Source organism: Schistocerca piceifrons, chromosome X (genome assembly GCF_021461385.2).
Source record: "Schistocerca piceifrons isolate TAMUIC-IGC-003096 chromosome X, iqSchPice1.1, whole genome shotgun sequence".
NCBI lineage: Eukaryota > Metazoa > Arthropoda > Insecta > Orthoptera > Acrididae > Schistocerca > Schistocerca piceifrons.
In genome coordinates, this window is record NC_060149.1 from 302,428,813 (window position 1) to 302,446,838 (window position 18,026).

Sequence of the window (18,026 nt, forward strand, 5' to 3'; positions counted from 1 at the left end):
TTATCAATAATTATTGTACTTTTCCACATTTCACGTATTTTCTCGAGTTACACAAGATCCACCCCACTGTTCCTGACGTTGTGGCGAATCATGATGCTCTCAGGCAATCACAATGTAGCATGGGACAGATTTATTTGTCATTGCTAAGCCACCACTTCACTACCAGTGTGTGTGATGTCGTTGTGTATGTGGTAGAAACGAACACATGACTAGAAATAATGACACCATAGCAAATTCTAGAAGCATTACCAGTCTCCAAGCAGAGATACCGTATAAATAAGAAATACACTCTGCAATAGCTAAACCCCTGCTTTGTCACCACAACATTACTGGATTGTGTGATATCATAGCAAAATTCTGATTCTTACAACCAAAGGTAATGTGTACGTGGCACAGCGCTACAAAACACACATTTAGAGAACATGACATTGTTGTGCCTAAATTTGATTTTTGCGTGTCATTACATGTTCTGCAAAATCTTAGTCTACCCACACATCGAGGTGAGTTCTGTGCACCTACCACGGTGGTTAGATTAGCCTCATGGGAACACACAGCAGAAATACTACAGCTCAGGACACAAATTCTTGCAAAGCCATCCCTACAGTAATAGGGTCTATTAAAATGAACTCGCTCTCTTATGGTGGCAATAATGACGTCATAGAAAAATTCTGATGCTTACAACCAAAGATAGCGTGTGTGTAGCTCAGTGCTACAAAAAGAAACGCACTTGGAGAGGCTAGTAGTATCTCAAACAACCCTCAAAATAGCCTGCAAGGTAGGCCATCCTTTGATCTCCGATGTGTGGGGTACAGACGCGAACAATGAACAAGCAATGGTAGAGAAATGTGCATAATTATAGGTGTAATCATTTCCAAACCGGTGACTGACACAAAAGGCACTGAGTCATTCAGGGAAGGGTTATGCTGCCTCAGGAAGCCAGTCATAACTAACTGACCCCTTTGCAGATAAATGCTGCCAAGCATTCCCTTCCTCTCCCCTTTCCATCTGGACCAATGATAAATAAAATCCCCTTCCTCCCCAAACCGTCATGCTTTTAAAACTTGTATTTATGCATTGGCGACCTCAGTTTCTAACGAAGTGCACTCCTAGGTGGAATGATGACATGTGATTACAATTACGATATCCAACCAAAATAAATCGTGCAACATTATTAGAATATGCAACACCACTATAAGTCTCGTACATTACCTACAGAAAACTCCGAGTTGGCCACTGTTATTTGTGTAATTTCGACTGGTTCATATAATCCCAAAAACTTGCACTGAACAGATAGAGCACTACCACATTTTGAAAAAATAACTGCTACAAAAAACTTATCTATACAGTAATAATGGATGACGCTTCATTCACCTATTTGGTTTTAAAGTCAACACTTTACTATTAACCTGCCTCAAGACGATATTTATATAAATAAACCCTCAAATATTATTGGTCTCTGACGATGCTATAAGACTCATAAATAGATGCAGAAATAATTCAAGGTACATATTTCCTCACCACATATACAGTTTGGTCCATTGATAGTGACCGGGCCAAATATCTCACGAAATAAGCATCAAACGAAAAACTACAAATAACGAAACTCGTCTAGCTTGAAGGGGGAAACCAGATGGCGCTATGGTTGGCCCGCTAGTTGGCGCTGCCATAGGTCAAACGGACGTCAACTGCGTTTTTTAAAAATAAGAACCCCCATTTTTTATGACACATTCGCGTAGTACGTAAAGAAATCTGAATGTTTTAGTTGGACCACTTTTTTCGCTTTGTGATAGCTGGCGCTGTACTGGTCACAAACGTATGAGTATGTTGTATCACGTAACATTCCGCCAGTGCGGATGGTATTTGCTTCGTGATACATTACTCGTGTTAAAATGGACCGTTTACCAATTGCAGAAAAGATCGATATCGTGTTGATGTATGGCTATTGTGATCAAAATGCCCAACGGGCGTATGTTATGTATGCTGCTCGGTATCCTGGACTTCATCCAAGTGTCCAGACCGTTCGCCGGATAGTTACGTTATTTTTTTTTGTTATTTTTTTATCTCATTTTGTTCGCTTTTGTTCGTTGTATCTGCTCGGGGCGGATGTCGTAAGACATCCGCTGAAGTTCGTTGTTGATCGATTAACTCAGTTTTCAGAATGAGATTTTCACTCTGCAGCGGAGTGTGCGCTGATATGAAACTTCCTGGCAGATTAAAACTGTGTGCCCGACCGAGACTCGAAGTCGGGACCTTTGCCTTTCGCGGGCAAGTGCTGTACCATCTGAGCTACCGAAGCACGACTCACGCCCGGCACTCACAGCTTTTCTTCTGCCAGTATCTCGTCTCCTACCTTCCAAACTTTACACCTGCCCGCGAAAGGCAAAGGTCCAGAGTTCGAGTCTCGGTCGGGCACACAGTTTTAATCTGCTAGGAAGTTTTAACTCAGTTTTTTTATTACAGAGGGCAGCTAACCCTCTGACCGAACACGCTGAGCTACCATGCCAGCTAACGCCATGTACAGTTCTGCCACTGGGCACAAGAGAAATTACGGAACGATGACAATTTTTTGCACGCGTTCTATTTAGCGACGAAGCGTCGATCACCAACAGCGGTAACGTAAAACAGCATAATATGCACTATTGGGCAACGGAAAATCCACGATGGCTGCGACAAATGGAAAATCAGTGACCTTGGTGGGTTAATGTATGGTGCAGCATTATGGGAGGAAGGATAATTGGCCCCCATTTTATCGATGGCAATCTAAGTGTATGCTGATTTCCTACGTAATGTTCTACCAATGTTACAACAAGATGTTTCACTGCATGACAGAATGGCGATGTACTTCCAACATGATGGATGTCCGGCACATAGCTCAGGTGTGGTTGAAGTGGATTGGTCGTGGAAGCACCATACTATGGCCCGCATGTGCACCGGATATGACGTCCCCGGATTTCTTTCTGTGGGGAAAACTGAAGGATATTTGCTATCGTGATCCTCCGACAACGCCTGATAACATGAATCAGCGCCTTGTCAATGCATGTGGGAACATTATGGAAGGTGAACTCCTCGCTGTTGAGAGGAATTTCGTAACACGTATTGCCAAATGCATTGAGGTTGACGGACATCATTTTGAGCATTTATTGCATTAATGTGGTATTTACACGTAATCACGGTGTAACAGCATGCGTTCTCAGAAATGATAAGTTCACAAAGGTACATGTATCACAATGGAACAATCGAAATAAAATGTTCAAACATACCTACGTTCTATATTTTAATTTAAAAAACCTACCTGTTACCGACTGTTCGTCTAAAATTGTGAGCTATATGTTTGTGACTATTACAGCGCCATCTGTCACAAAGCGAAAAAAGTGGTCCAATTAAAACATTCACATTTCTTTATGTACTACACGAACATGTAATAAAAAATGTGGGTTTCTATTTTTAAAAAACGCAGTTAATATCCGTTTGACCTATGTCAGCGCCATCTAGTGGGCGCTAGACAAGTTTCGAACTTTGTAGTTTTTTCTTTTGGCGCTTATTTCGTGAGATATTTGGCCCGGCCACGATTAATGGACCACCCTGTATAACAGACGAAGCAATGACCACAATGCAGCAAAAATAAACTATTTTACGTACCTGATAGCAGTACTAACACCACCATGGGCTGCATGAGCTGTCAGCACTGCCACAGCAGTGGACCACGGTGAGCCTAAGGCGCCAGAATCAGCACCGCCTGCAGCCATCTCTGGGAATAGTGACCATATCTTAGATAGCCACCAACTCCCCGTTACTCCTCTCCTCCACTTATGAGGGAGCTTCAGCCTTTGCTGAGCCGGCGTAGAGGACTAACGTAAGTTTTTAACCTGTGCTATGCATTCAATGGACGAGATGTCTGTGTTGCTCAAAGAGGCGTTTAAGGCTTATATTAGCTGTAATCATGTAGCTGAGGACTGTGCCCATAGCTCACTACACTCTGCTTGGAACACAAATATGCTTCATCAAGTAATGAAGATGTAGCAGGATGGGCTTAAGTTACATTTCACAACTCATTTGGATAAAGGTATGTGCTGGAACTACTGATCATTCGAGAAAAGCCCATTCATTCCTCCAAAATGCAAGAGGCTACACGTTCACGCACTCTGGTGCAAGCTCCCATGTGTGCCCATTGTGTTCAATTGAGGTGATTTTGTTTATGAACAGAGAGGAGTTCAGTAACTGCACTAATGCAACTGAGGACTGCTCCTACAGCGTCCTACACGAAGACTAGAAAGAAAAGATAATGGATGACGATAGGGCGAATACTTTTCGACAAATAAGGGCGATGCAGTGGGATAAGGTGAATATGCATTTCAAAATTCACACAGATAAATGCTTATGCTGGAACTGCCTACTTATCTGAAATTTCCAGATGTGTTTTGGGTCTTGAGTGAGTTAGTTCGTAATATCACCACCAGAGGGTCCTGTTGTCCACCCCCACCACATCCCTCAGGAGCCAATAGGAGTGCAGGAATGCTATATCTGGTCACATGATCGCGATGTAGAGAATATAAGGCGAGTGCAGCAGCTCGCCAGTCTCAGTCAGTCTCTGGAAGAACTTGCCCCCCTTCTAACAGCTGTGTACCGCAAGTCTCTAGAGGAACGGAGGGTTCCAAATGATTGGAAAAGAGCACAGATAGTCCCAGACTTCAAGATGGGTCGTCGAGCAGATGCGCAAAACTATAGACCTATATCTCTGACGTCGATCTGTTGTAGAATTTTAGAACATGTTTTTTGCTCGAGTATCATGTCGTTTTTGGAAACCCAGAATCTACTATGTAGGAATCAACATGGATTCCGGAAACAGCGATCGTGTGAGACCCAACTCGCTTTATTTGTTCATGAGACCCAGAAAATATTAGATACAGGCTCCCAGGTAGATGCTATTTTTCTTGACTTCCGGAAGGCGTTCGATACAGTTCCGCACTGTCGCCTGATAAACAAAGTAAGAGCCTACGGAATATCAGACCAGCTGTGTGGCTGGATTGAAGAGTTTTTAGCAAACAGAACACAGCATGTTGTTATCAATGGAGAGACGTCTACAGACGTTAAAGTAACCTCTGGCGTGCCACAGGGGAGTGGTATGGGACCATTGCTTTTCACAATATATATAAATGACCTAGTAGATAGTGTCGGAAGTTCCATGCGGCTTTTCGCGGATGATGCTGTAGTATACAGAGAAGTTGCAGCATTAGAAAATTGTAGCGAAATGCAGGAAGATCTGCAGCGGATAGGCACTTGGTGCAGGGAGTGGCAACTGACCCTTAACATAGACAAATGTAATGTATTGCGAATACATAGAAAGAAGGATCCTTTATTGTATGATTATATGATAGCGGAACAAACACTGGTAGCAGTTACTTCTGTAAAATATCTGGGAGTATGCGTGCGGAACGATTTGAAGTGGAATGATCGTATAAAATTAATTGTTGGTAAGGCGGGCACCAGGTTGAGATTCATTGGGAGAGTGCTTAGAAAATGTAGTCCATCAACAAAGGAGGTGGCTTACAAAACACTCGTTCGACCTATACTTGAGTATTGCTCATCAGTGTGGGATCCGTACCAGATCGGTCTGACGGAGGAGATAGAGAAGATCCAAAGAAGAGCGGCGCGTTTCGTCACAGGGTTATTTGGTAATCGTGATAGTGTTACGGAGATGTTTAATAAACTCAAGTGGCAGACTCTGCAAGAGAGGCGCTCTGCATCGCGGTGTAGCTTGCTCGCCAGGTTTCGAGAGGGTGCGTTTCTGGATGAGGTATCGGATATATTGCTTCCCCCTACTTATACCTCCCGAGGAGATCACGAATGTAAAATTAGAGAGATTAGAGCGCGCACGGAGGCTTTCAGACAGTCGTTCTTCCCGCGAACCATACGCGACTGGAACAGGAAAGGGAGGTAATGACAGTGGCACGTATAAGTGCCCTCCGCCACACACCGTTGGGTGGCTTGCGGAGTATAAATGTAGATGTAGATGTAGATGTAGATGTAGAAGAACCATAAATCGTTGCCAGCAGTAGTTAAGATTGTGTGGCACAACACAGCAGAAATATAGGAAGAACCGTAAAGTAAGTATGTATATATTTATTTAGTTTTACTGTAATTCTATTTTATTTTCGCTTTTTCTACTCCATTTCATTTGTCTGTGTGGATGCTTATTGCTTCTTATTCTCTGTTCAGTGGTGACTTCTGACGTGTCCAAACTTGCAGCAGCAATGACGACTGACTTTTCAAGGCCTGTTGTGACCTCTAATATGTCGGGACAAGCACTGTCATTGGCACCATGGGATCCTGTTGTACACCAGGATGCATGCTCGAGAAGGACAATGATGTGCTGTTGTGTATACCACTCAGTGATGAATTCACCCAGCCTATCCCTCACTTGCAGAAGTGTGCAGGTGGTCCTACCCTACTGGTACAGGAAGTACTGGATGCCAACATATGAACCATCTCAGAAGATTCCAATGACACTACAAGAAGAACGATGAATAGATATTGTAGACGAGAGGCTAGCAGTTCCACATTGTGCTCTAATATCTACACGTTCAAAGCGTTTAAATATCAGTATACTAGCAGCTGTAGTAGCCACAGACTGGTTTGTGTTGTTATAAATTGAAAATGTAACTAAAATGTTAAAGTGGAATTTTCTGATAATGTCTGGGATGAAATGGAATGTGCTGAAGACTATATCTGTAAGCAGATGACCACCGAGTATTATCCAACTTGTACCCCACCAGACATTAACTGTGGTGCTCAGAATATAATTACTCAGCACTCCATGTGAAATCAAGGAACACAATAATTTATCTGTGACACTTCACTGTCACAAACACGTTCGGTCTAGGTTGGCACTATCCCGTGTGTTGGAAAGACTGAACAGATGGTTGCATTGAATTAAAAGTATGTATAAAGACATTGTAAACTATCTCCTAGTGAACAGTGCACATGCTGACAATGTACACCTATGTATCAATACAGTGCCAAAAGAAACTAAAGGACAACTAATAAGTTTGAGTGCAATTCAAGATGAATTCCACGCACATAAGAAACTTTTATTTGGTAAATTCTGTACAGCAGTAATGTGAAGATGAACCTGTTGATAATTACAAGCGTTCATTTTCCTATAAATGGCACTTCCACTACTTGATCTAACATAGTTGGTATCATGGTAGAGTGGATGAAGCACCAGGACCTCGTTGTAACTAACTGGTTCTGTGATGGTGTGGAAGAAGACCAGAAGAAGAAGAAGGATGGGATACTCCCTCCTGATAACATAACAGCAATAATTGTGCAACTGCAGCAAGACAAATGTTCTCAAGCCACTACTAACACACCCAGATGGAGTCTGCTTTGAGCATGTATGTGTATTTTCAAAAACGCTCTTTCAACCCAAGTACCAGCTACTGAAAAAGATACTGCAGGATGAAGATGGTGTAACATACATAAAAATTTAGTCAAAGCAGTCAAACCTACCAGATAGAGACATTAAGGCCAAACATAGTGTTCATATTTAACGAGTCTGCTGTGTGAAACCATCAAATTCTATTATATTTCTGTTTTGGTCGTCATATGAGTATTTACATATACACATCAAAAAAAGTTTTGCATCACCCCAGTTCCCAGAACTCCTGATTGTGAATATTGTATCACAGAAACAGTCCCTTTGACTGTTCAGAGATGTCACTAAAACCGCCCAAAGATGCAAAAAACAATGCGTGAACAGCGCCTATTGGACGGAGGGGGTCCGACAACCAATCAGTTCCAGCCATTCAACCAGGTAGGAGGTACACGGCTAGTGTTGTCTGTAGTTCAACCATGCGTAGACGGTCAATACCGCGGTTTAATCGCGTCCTCATTGTTACTTTGCGCCAGGAAAGGCTCTCAACAAGGGAAGTGTCCAGACGTCTCAGAAACAAAGTGATGTTGTTCGGACATGGAGGAGATACAGAGAGACTGTCGACAACTTGCCTCGCTCAGGCTGTCCCAAGGCTACTACTGCAGTGAATGACCTCTACCTACGGATCATTGCGCGGAGGAACCCTGACAGCAACGCCACCAAGTTGAATAATGCTTTCTGTGCAACCACAGGACGTCGTGTTATGACTCAAACTGTGCGAAATAGGCTGCATGATGCGCAACTTCACTCCCGACGTCCATGGCGAGGTCCATTTTGCAATGACGACACCATGCAGCGCGGTACAGACGGGCCCAAAAACATGCCTAATGGACTGTTCAGGATTGGCATCATGTTCTGTTCACCGATGAGTGTCGCATATGCCTTCAACCAGACAATCGTCAGAGACGTGTTTGGAGGCAACCTGGTCAGGCTGAATGCCTTAGACACACTGTAGAGCAAGTGCAGTAAGGTGGAAGTTCCCTGCTGTTTTGGTGGGGCATTATGTGGGGCCGACGTACACTGCTTGTGGACATGGGAGGCGCGGTAACGGCTCGACAATACGTGAATACCATCCTATGACCGATAGTACAACCATATGGGCAGCATATTGGCGAGGCATTCGTCTTCATGGACGGCGGTTCGCTCCCCCATCATGCACATATTCTGAATGACTTCCGTCAGGATATCTAAATCGCTCGACTAGAGTGGCCAGCATGTTCCCCAGACATGAATCCTATCGAAGATGCCTAGAATAGATTGAAAAGGAGTGTTTATGGACGACGTGACCCACCAACCACTCTGAGGGATCTACGTCGAATCGCCGTTGAGTAGTGGGAAATTCTGGACCAATAGTGCTTTGATGAACTTTAAGATAGTATGCCACAACGAATACAGGTATGCATCAATGCAAGAGGACGTGCTACCGGTGTATACAGCAATCTGGAACACCACCTCTGAAGGTCTCGCTGTATGGTGGTACAACATGCAATGTGTGGTTTTCATGAGCAATAAAAAGGGCGGAAATGATCTTTATGTCGATCTCTATTCCAATTTTCTGTACAGCTTACGGAACTTTCGGAACCGAGGTGATGCAAAACTTTTTCTGATGTTGGTATTTTATTTGAGTCAGACATATTCCAGAATCCCTAAACAGTTGGCGAGGGATAATGCAAATCTCATTATAGTTTTCAAACAAGAAAATTTAAATCCAAAACACATTTACCAGGCGCATGTAGTAACCGACATGTCACTTAATGATTTTTTAAAGATATCCTCAGATTGCTGGACTCACACACAGTATGGGTTTCTTGTTATTGATAAATCACGAAAACTGAAGGACAGTAGGTATAGATTGAACTTCATATATATATATATATATATATATATATATATATATATATATATATATATATATATATATATATATATATATAGCTATGAAAAAAGTGATGAGTACGTTAGTATAACATAAACTTAAGGAGCTAGGAATATATGCTCAGATCTTTCTGAGACTGATCAGCGAATTAGTAGCTAAGTTTAAGGAACTAAAGACAGAATGAAAGAAGGAGGCGGTGTTTCTTACTATCAAAAATGTGGAACATATGGACACCGCAAGAGTTTGCGGCATTGTGGAGCATTTCCAAACAGATGTCCGAAGGTGATGACCTTTACATTTAATCTCATTTTCCACAGTGATGGGATAGCAGAGACGAAAAGCGTTGATTCCTTATATTACAGTCATGTAAACGAGCACTGTTTCGGTGCTTGTCATCCCCCAGAAGGTGTTGCTCCCACCAAGACGCTCTCCATCTAGAACAAGTGGTGTCAGCTATTCATTATATGGTCATTCATAGCGCCCAGTGGACTGATTTAATGGAAAACATACACTGTAATAAGCACCACAGTTGATAGTGCGATCAATTTCAGCAATTTTACCAGCTATTCCGTAATTTCAACGCCAACTGATGACACGGCTGCATGCTTCCCGGTTTCTGTATCATCGCTAAACCACTGCTCCACTGCTTTGCGAGAACCGTATACTAGATTGCAAATGTAGATAGATGGTTGTGCAGTACGTCCACTTATTGTTAATTCTCGGACATATACATCAAAGTATACCAGACGATGTGCTATACTGATGCAGGTAGGTTACCTACATATTTCTAGCACTTCGATCATAGTGCGGAATTTACGATTACGACTCGCCATCTTTCTCTATTTGAATAGGAGTAACGGGGTATTCTCGCATTCATAGGATAAAGTTGGATATTGAAAGGTCTCCCTGCACTGCCTTTGACCAATCCTCGCTGCAACACTATCGTTGATTTAATTTGCAACTGACCTGAAGTAAAAGGGTCCTGTACACACTACATTCCACATGTCGTGAAGGAACACAGTGAGCTGAGTTTGTAACTGCTGTTCTGTGAAAACTGTTCCACACCAGTATTACTCGCAGCACCCATTCAAGAGCACAAGATCTCTCCAGATACATGTATGTCAAGGAGATTAGAACCGCTTATCAGTGTTTAGTAGATGTGGGATATTGTGGTGATACCGGTCGGTTAAGAAAAAACATGTGGTTTATGCATGATGGAACTCCTGGTGGATGGAGTTGGAAGCATTTTACGTAAATCAACTGTGCTATCCGTTCTGAAGTATTGTTCTCGTGTCTGGGGTCAGTACCAACAAGATATTGGCAAGAGAGAAATTCTCATAGAACATAACACACATACACTCATAATGATACATGGTTCTCCACTTAAACATGCTATAATGTTTAAGCTATGTGATATGCAACGCCTTTAATACTCTAATGCGGGACAGATACACTGAAGCGCCAAAGAAACTGGTATAGGCATGCGTATTCAAATACAGAGATATTTAAACAGGAAGAATATGGGGCTGCCGTCGGCAATGCCTATATAAGACAACAAGTGTTTGGCACAGTTGTTACATCAGTTACTGCCGCTGCAATGGCAGGTTATCAAGATTTAACTGAGTTTGAAGGTGGTGTTATAGCCGGTGCTCGAGCGATTGGACTCAGCATCACCAAGGTAGTGATAAAGTGAGGATTTCCCCTTACGACCATTTCATGAGTGTGCCATGAATGTCAGGAATCCGGTAAAACATCAAATCTCTGACATCGTTGTGGCCAGGAAAAGATCCCGCAAGAATGGGACCAACAACGACTGGAGAGAATACTTCAGTGTGATCGAAATGCAACCCTTCCGCAAATTGCTGCAGATTTCAATGCTGAGTCATCAACAAGTGTCAGTGTGCGAACCATTCAACAGAACATCACCGATATGAGCCTTCGTAGCTGAAGGCCCACTCGTGTATCCTTGATGACTGCACAACAAAAAGCTTTACACCTCGCCTGGGCTTGTCAACACCGACATTGGACTGCTGATAACTGGAAACATGTTACCTGGTCGGATGAGTCTCAATTCAAATTGTATCCAGTGGGTCGACGTGTACGGGTATGGAGACAACCTTATGAATCAATGGATCCTGCATGTCAGCAGGGAACTGTTGAAGTTGGTGGAGGCTCTGTACTGGTGTGCAGTTGGAGTGATATAGGACCCATGATATGTCCATAGATGACGCTGGCAGGTGACACATACGTAAGCATCCTGTCTAATCACCTGCTTCCCATACGTCCAGAACTGCTACAGAGTGGCTCCAGGAACACTCTTACGAGTTTAAATACTTCCGCTGGCCACAAAACTCCCCACACATGAACATTATCGAGCATATCTGGGTTGCCTTGCACCTTGCTGTTCAGAAGAAATTTCCACCCCTTGTACTCTTACGGATCTATGGACAGTCCTACAGGATTCATAGTGTCAGTTCCCTCCAGAACTACTTTAGACATTAGTTGTCCATGTTGCGGCACTTCTGCGTGCTCGCAGGGGCCCAGTACGACATTAGACAGGTGTACCAGTTTCTTTGGGGCTTCAGTGTATGTCCAGCATTTAACATACATCCACCCTGCAAGTTTTCTATCCCACACACTATGGTGACAAACTTTAAGATGATAGAACTACTTCCTTCTGCGCAAAGTAAACCATAGACTCTTTGTGATAAATGCGCCATAGACTTTCTGGAGATGTATAACACCCAATGCTCACATCCAATTACGGTTCTGAAATTATGATATGTTCACATCATTCCTACGAAATGATCGCCAGCAATGGAAAATGCATCTTATGAGGAAACAGTCAAATACATAGCACCGTTGTTTGACATGTGAAATTGCACTCCATGCTGGAATAACTCTGTAACAGGACAACTGTCAAGCAAATATACACACACACACACACACACACACGGGGTTTGCAGTAACTCACAAAGCCCTGTCTGCGATTTAGAAAAAAAGCTAAAACATTTTACGTACATCACTTGTGCTAACAAATCTGAAGTATTGTTCAGATATTTGGTGTCTACGCCAAGGAGATATCGGAAAGAGAGAAATGATTGTGGAACATAAATGCATTCCAAGGGCTACACGATTCTCCCCTTAAACATGCCATAATGCTAGAGCTGTCCAGTTTCCAACCTATTATTAGTTATGTAGAATGCAACGTTGTTAATATTCAAATGTAAGAAATATATTTCCAACGCATGACATACATTCTACACGCAAGTTTTTCTACGATAAAGTACGGTGACAAACTGTAAGGTGATAAAACATCTACCTTGCATACCAAAGAAAACACCAGATTCTTTGTTAGACCAACACTACATAGGTTTCTAGAGATGTATGACGCCTGCTGTTTACAAAGTTCAACCCAGATTACGATTCAGATATTATAATATGTTCACATCAATCCTACAAAATGATCGTCGGCAGCCGAGAATGCATATGAAGAAACAGTGAGATCTTAGGAGGAAATAATCATCAGGCTCACTATAGGCACAGTCTAATTGCAGTTTATCACTATCGCTGCTAAGCTTCCTCTTGCACATACACTACTGGCCATTAAAATTGCTACACCAAGAAGAAATGCAGATAATAAACGGGTATTCATTGGCCAAATATAGAATACTAGAACTGTTGTGTGATTACATTTTCACGCAATTTGGGTGCGTAGATCCTGAGAAATCAGTACCCAGAACAACCACCTGTGGCCGTAATAACGGCCTTGATACGCCTGAGCATTGGGTCAAACAGAGCTTGCATGACGTGTACAGGTATAGCTGCCCATGCAGCTTCAACACGATACCACAGTCCATCAAGAGTAGTGACTGGCGTATTGTGATGAGCCATTTGCTCGGCCACCATTGATCAGACGTTTTCAATTGGTGAGAGATCTGGAGAATGTACTGGCCAGGGCAGCAGTCGAACATTTTCTGTATCCAGAAAGGCCCGTACAGGACCTGCAACATGCAGTCGTGCAATTTCCTGCTGAAATGTAGGGTTTCGCAGGGACCGAATGAATGGTAGAGCCAAGGGTCGTACCACATCTGAAATGTAACGTCCACTGTTCAAAGTGCCGTCAGTGAGAACAAGAGGGGACCGAGACGTGTAACCAATGGCATCCCATACCATCACACAGGGTGATACGCCAGTATGGCGATGACGAATACACGCTTCCAATGTGCGTTCACCGCGATGTGGCAAAATACGGATGCGACCATCATGATGCTGTAAACAGAACCTGGATTCATCCGAAAAAAATGACGTTTTGCCATTTGTGCACCCAGGTTCGTCGTTGAGTACACCATCGCAGGTGCTCCTGTCTGTGATGTAGTGTCAGGGGTAACCGCAGCCATGGTCTCCGATCTGATAGTCCATGTTGCTGCAAACGTCGTCGAACTGTTCGTGCAGATGGTTGTTGTCTTGCAAACGTCCCCGTCTGTTGACTCAGGGATCGAGACGTGGCTGCACGATCCGTTACAGCCATGCGGATAAGATGCCTGTCATCTCGACTGCTACTGATACGAGGTCATTGGGATCCAGCACGGCGTTCCGTATTACCCTCCTGAACCCACCGATTCCATATTCTGCTAACAGTCGTTGGGTCTCGACCAACGCGAGCAGCAATATCGCGATATGATAAACCGTACTCGCTATAGGCTACAATCCGACCCTTATCAAAGTCGGAAACGTGACGGTACGCATTTCTCCTCCTTACACGAGGCATCACAACAACGTTTCACCAGGCAACGCCGGTCAACTACTGTTTGTGTATGAAAAATCGGTTAGAAACTTTCCTCATGTCAGCACGTTGTAGGTGTCGCCACCGGCGCCAACCTTGTGTGAATGCTCTGAAAAGTTAATCATTTGCATATCACAGCATCTTCTTCCTGTCGGTTAAATTTCGTATCTGTAGCACGTCATCTTCGGGATGTAGCAATTTTAACGGCCAGTAGTGTTGGAGTTATGGTACGATTTGAGGCAGTACTGCTCATGTGCGGAATAATATTGCCATTTCGCCTTGACACGACGTCTCTAGAATTCCTCCTCTTCCCACTATTAACAAGCAATTTTATCGATTTCACTCAATACTACTGGTATTTTGTTTATAATTTGAAGTATTCTCAGTCAACTTCCGTAATTTTACGAGGTTTTCGCTATTTTACATATTTCACCGTTTCCCTCAATTTTCACGTATTTCACTTCAGTTTTACGTGATAATACCCAGTGTTCCTTCAAGTTTACCAATTTTATGTCATTTTTCATATTTTATCGATACTTTACCATTTGTATATGGTCATATTGCTAACATACGCATGTATTGATTGATTTTCTATGAGAATATTTGCGCGTCTTATACACCAACGTACTAAAAGGTCCTAAGATTTCCCCTCTCCCTGAAGATCCACATGCATGCATTTTAGATAGGATAATCATGGAGAGTATAATAACAGTCGCTTCATATCTGTATGAGACCCCACGAGTGGTGCAGATGGTGAATTTTTCGGAAAATCAAAGTCTGGAAACAGTTCTATGTACTGCTACAACCCATCAGAGAGCCTGTCTGCAAACTCATGTAGTGCTGTACTTGACGGAAACAAAGTCTGGAAACAGTTCTATATGTCCATTTGACTTCCACTTCATCGTGTAAGGGTCTGCAACAGGGACTGACTTGTGTACAGAGTTGATTTCTATTGCTGCTCAGATCTTTTTCCATAAGTATTTGCTCTTATTGCTTACCAGGTGTGGTATATTATTTCTGTTTGTACCTTCCACTCTGATATATACACATCCTGTAAGGCCACCTACAAACTATAGCTTTCAGTTATTTATTTTTATTACCCCAGAAATAAGTTATGCGTTAGTTAACAATGTGTCGACTGTACGTAACATCTTGTGCCATAAGAGTTTCCCTTCTCTATCTATAGAGTGCATCTCCTCATCTGCATCATTTATAGACAACCAATTAGCAAGTTATGTGTCCAAACCGCAATCATCCCCCACTGACAGCTTTACATTCGTACACATATAGACTCCACATGCATATTACCAATTGCAATGTCTTGATTCCAACCACTTGTACGTTATTTTCGACAGTGCTACAGCTCTGCAAAAATCGAAATACTCTATGCAAAACGGTTCTGCAGTGGGTGTAAGCAGATTTAAATCCATCTAGCTAAAGAGCATAACATCTTTGATACAATTTATATCACCAATATTTGTAACAAGATTGTCCAGATTCTCCAGTAATAACAACCATCCAAAGTTTCCTACTGTGCCTGTCACATCTCCTTCTATACTGTACAGATGCACAACGATGGCTCATCATCATTCCATCATGCTATTTTTGATAGATGTCCATTGTATGGAGGGAAAGATTCTTTGTGAGTAACATTCGTATGTGTGACATAGAACAGCACATTACTCAGATGGTGCAGTATAGCACTATACTCAAACGCATCCAGTCACTTCCAAACACATACTCTATAGCCGCGTTGCATTTGCCCTATTTTCTGTATGTCTGTGTCATGGATGGCTCCCATGACCCAGAATAGATCCGAGTTATCGTTTGATTGTGGATCCACCACGCTTTATATACAGAGCGATGATTGGATGCGGATCCACAGTATGATACATATTGGATAGGGTTTGAGAGTGGATCCACCACATGTTATACCTGGAACGGTGTCTAGAGATGGACCCACAGCGCACTACGTCTGGTGTAGGGTTCGAAGTTGAGTCCATAGTGCCTTATGTCTCGAGATGTGTTCTGTGTCCAAAGGAAGATCCACCAGCGGGAGGACTGGGTAATGGGAGCCATCTGCAACACAGACATACAGAAATTAGAGAAAATGCACTGCAGCTGTAGAATATGTGGTTGGAAGTGACTGGATGCGTTCGAATACATTGCTAGACTATGCCGTGTGACTAATATAGAGTATAAAAGGAGGTGTGACAGGTGCAGCGGGACACTTGGGATGGTTTTTATTACTGAAGAATCTAGAGAATCTTATTACAAATATTGGTAATATAAATTATATCGATGATGTTATACTTTTTAGCTGGATGAATTTAAATGTGCTTACACCCACTGTGGAACCATTTTGCGAAGAACATTTCGCTATCTGCAGAGCTGTAGCACAGTCGAAAATAACATACAATTGGTTGGAATCAAAACATTGTGATTGATAATATGCATACGTAGTCTCTATGTGTGTGTAGAGCTGTCAGCAGTGAATGTTTGTGGTCTGAAGGCATAACTTACTAACTGGTCGTCTGTAAATCGTGCTGTTGAGGAGACGCACTCTGTAGGTTGTTGTTGTGGTCTTCAGTCCTGAGACTGGTTTGATGCAGCTCTCCATGCTACTCTATCCTGTGCAAGCTTTTTCATCTCCCAGTACATACTGCAACCTACATCCTTCTGAATCTGCTTAGTGTATTCATCTCTTGATCTCCCTCTACGATTTTTACCCTCCACGGTGCCCTCCAATGCTAAATTTGTGATCGCTTGATGCCTCAAAACATGTCCTACCAACCGATCCCTTCTTCTAGTCAAGTTGTGCCACAAACTTCTCTTCTCCCCAATCCTGTTCAATACCTCCTCATTAGTTACATGATCTACCCACCTTATCTTCAGCATTCTTCTGTAGCACCACATTTCGAAAGCTTCTATTCTCTTCTTGTCCAAACTAGTTATCGTCCATGTTTCACTTCCATACATGGCTACACTCCATACAAATACTTTCAGAAATGACTTCCTGACACTTAAATCTATACTCGATGTTAACAAATTTCTCTTCTTCAGAAACGCTTTCCTTCCCATTGCCAGTCTACATTTTACATCCTCTCTACTTCGAGCATCATCAGTTATTTTGCTCCCCAAATAGCAAAGCTCCTTTACTACTTTAAGTGTCTCATTTCCTAATCTAATTCCCTCAGCATCACCCGACTTAATTCGACTACATTCCATTATCCTCGTTTTGCTTTTGTTGATGTTCATCTTATATCCTCCTTTCAAGACGCTATCCATTCCGTTCAACTGCTCTTCCCAGTCCTTTGCTGTCTCTGACAGAATTACAATGTCATCGGCGAACCTCAAAGTTTTTATTTCTTCTCCATGGACTTTAATACCTACTCCGAATTTTTCTTTTGTTTCCTTTACTGCTTGCTCAATATACAGATTGAATAACATCGGGGAGAGGCTACAACCCTGTCTTACTCCCTTCCCAACAACTGCTTCCCTTTCATGTCCCTCGACTCTTATAACTGCCATCTGGTTTCTGTACAAATTGTAAATAGCCTTTCGCTCCCTGTATTTTACCCCTGCCACCTTCAGAATTTGAAAGAGAGTATTCCAGTCAACATTGTCAAAAACTTTCTTTAAGTCTACAAATGCTAGAAATGTAAGTTTGCCTTTTCTTAATCTTTCTTCTAAGATAAGTCGTAAGGTCAGTATTGCCTCACGTGTTCCAGTATTTCTACGGAATCCAAACTGATCTTCCCCGAGGTCGGCTTCTACTAGTTTTTCCATACGTCTGTAAAGAATTCGTGTTAGTATTTTGCAGCTGTGGCTTATTAAACTGACTGTTCGGTAATTTTCACATCTGTCAACACCTGCTTTCTTTGGGATTGGAATTATTATATTCTTCTTGAAGTCTGAGGGTATTTCGACTG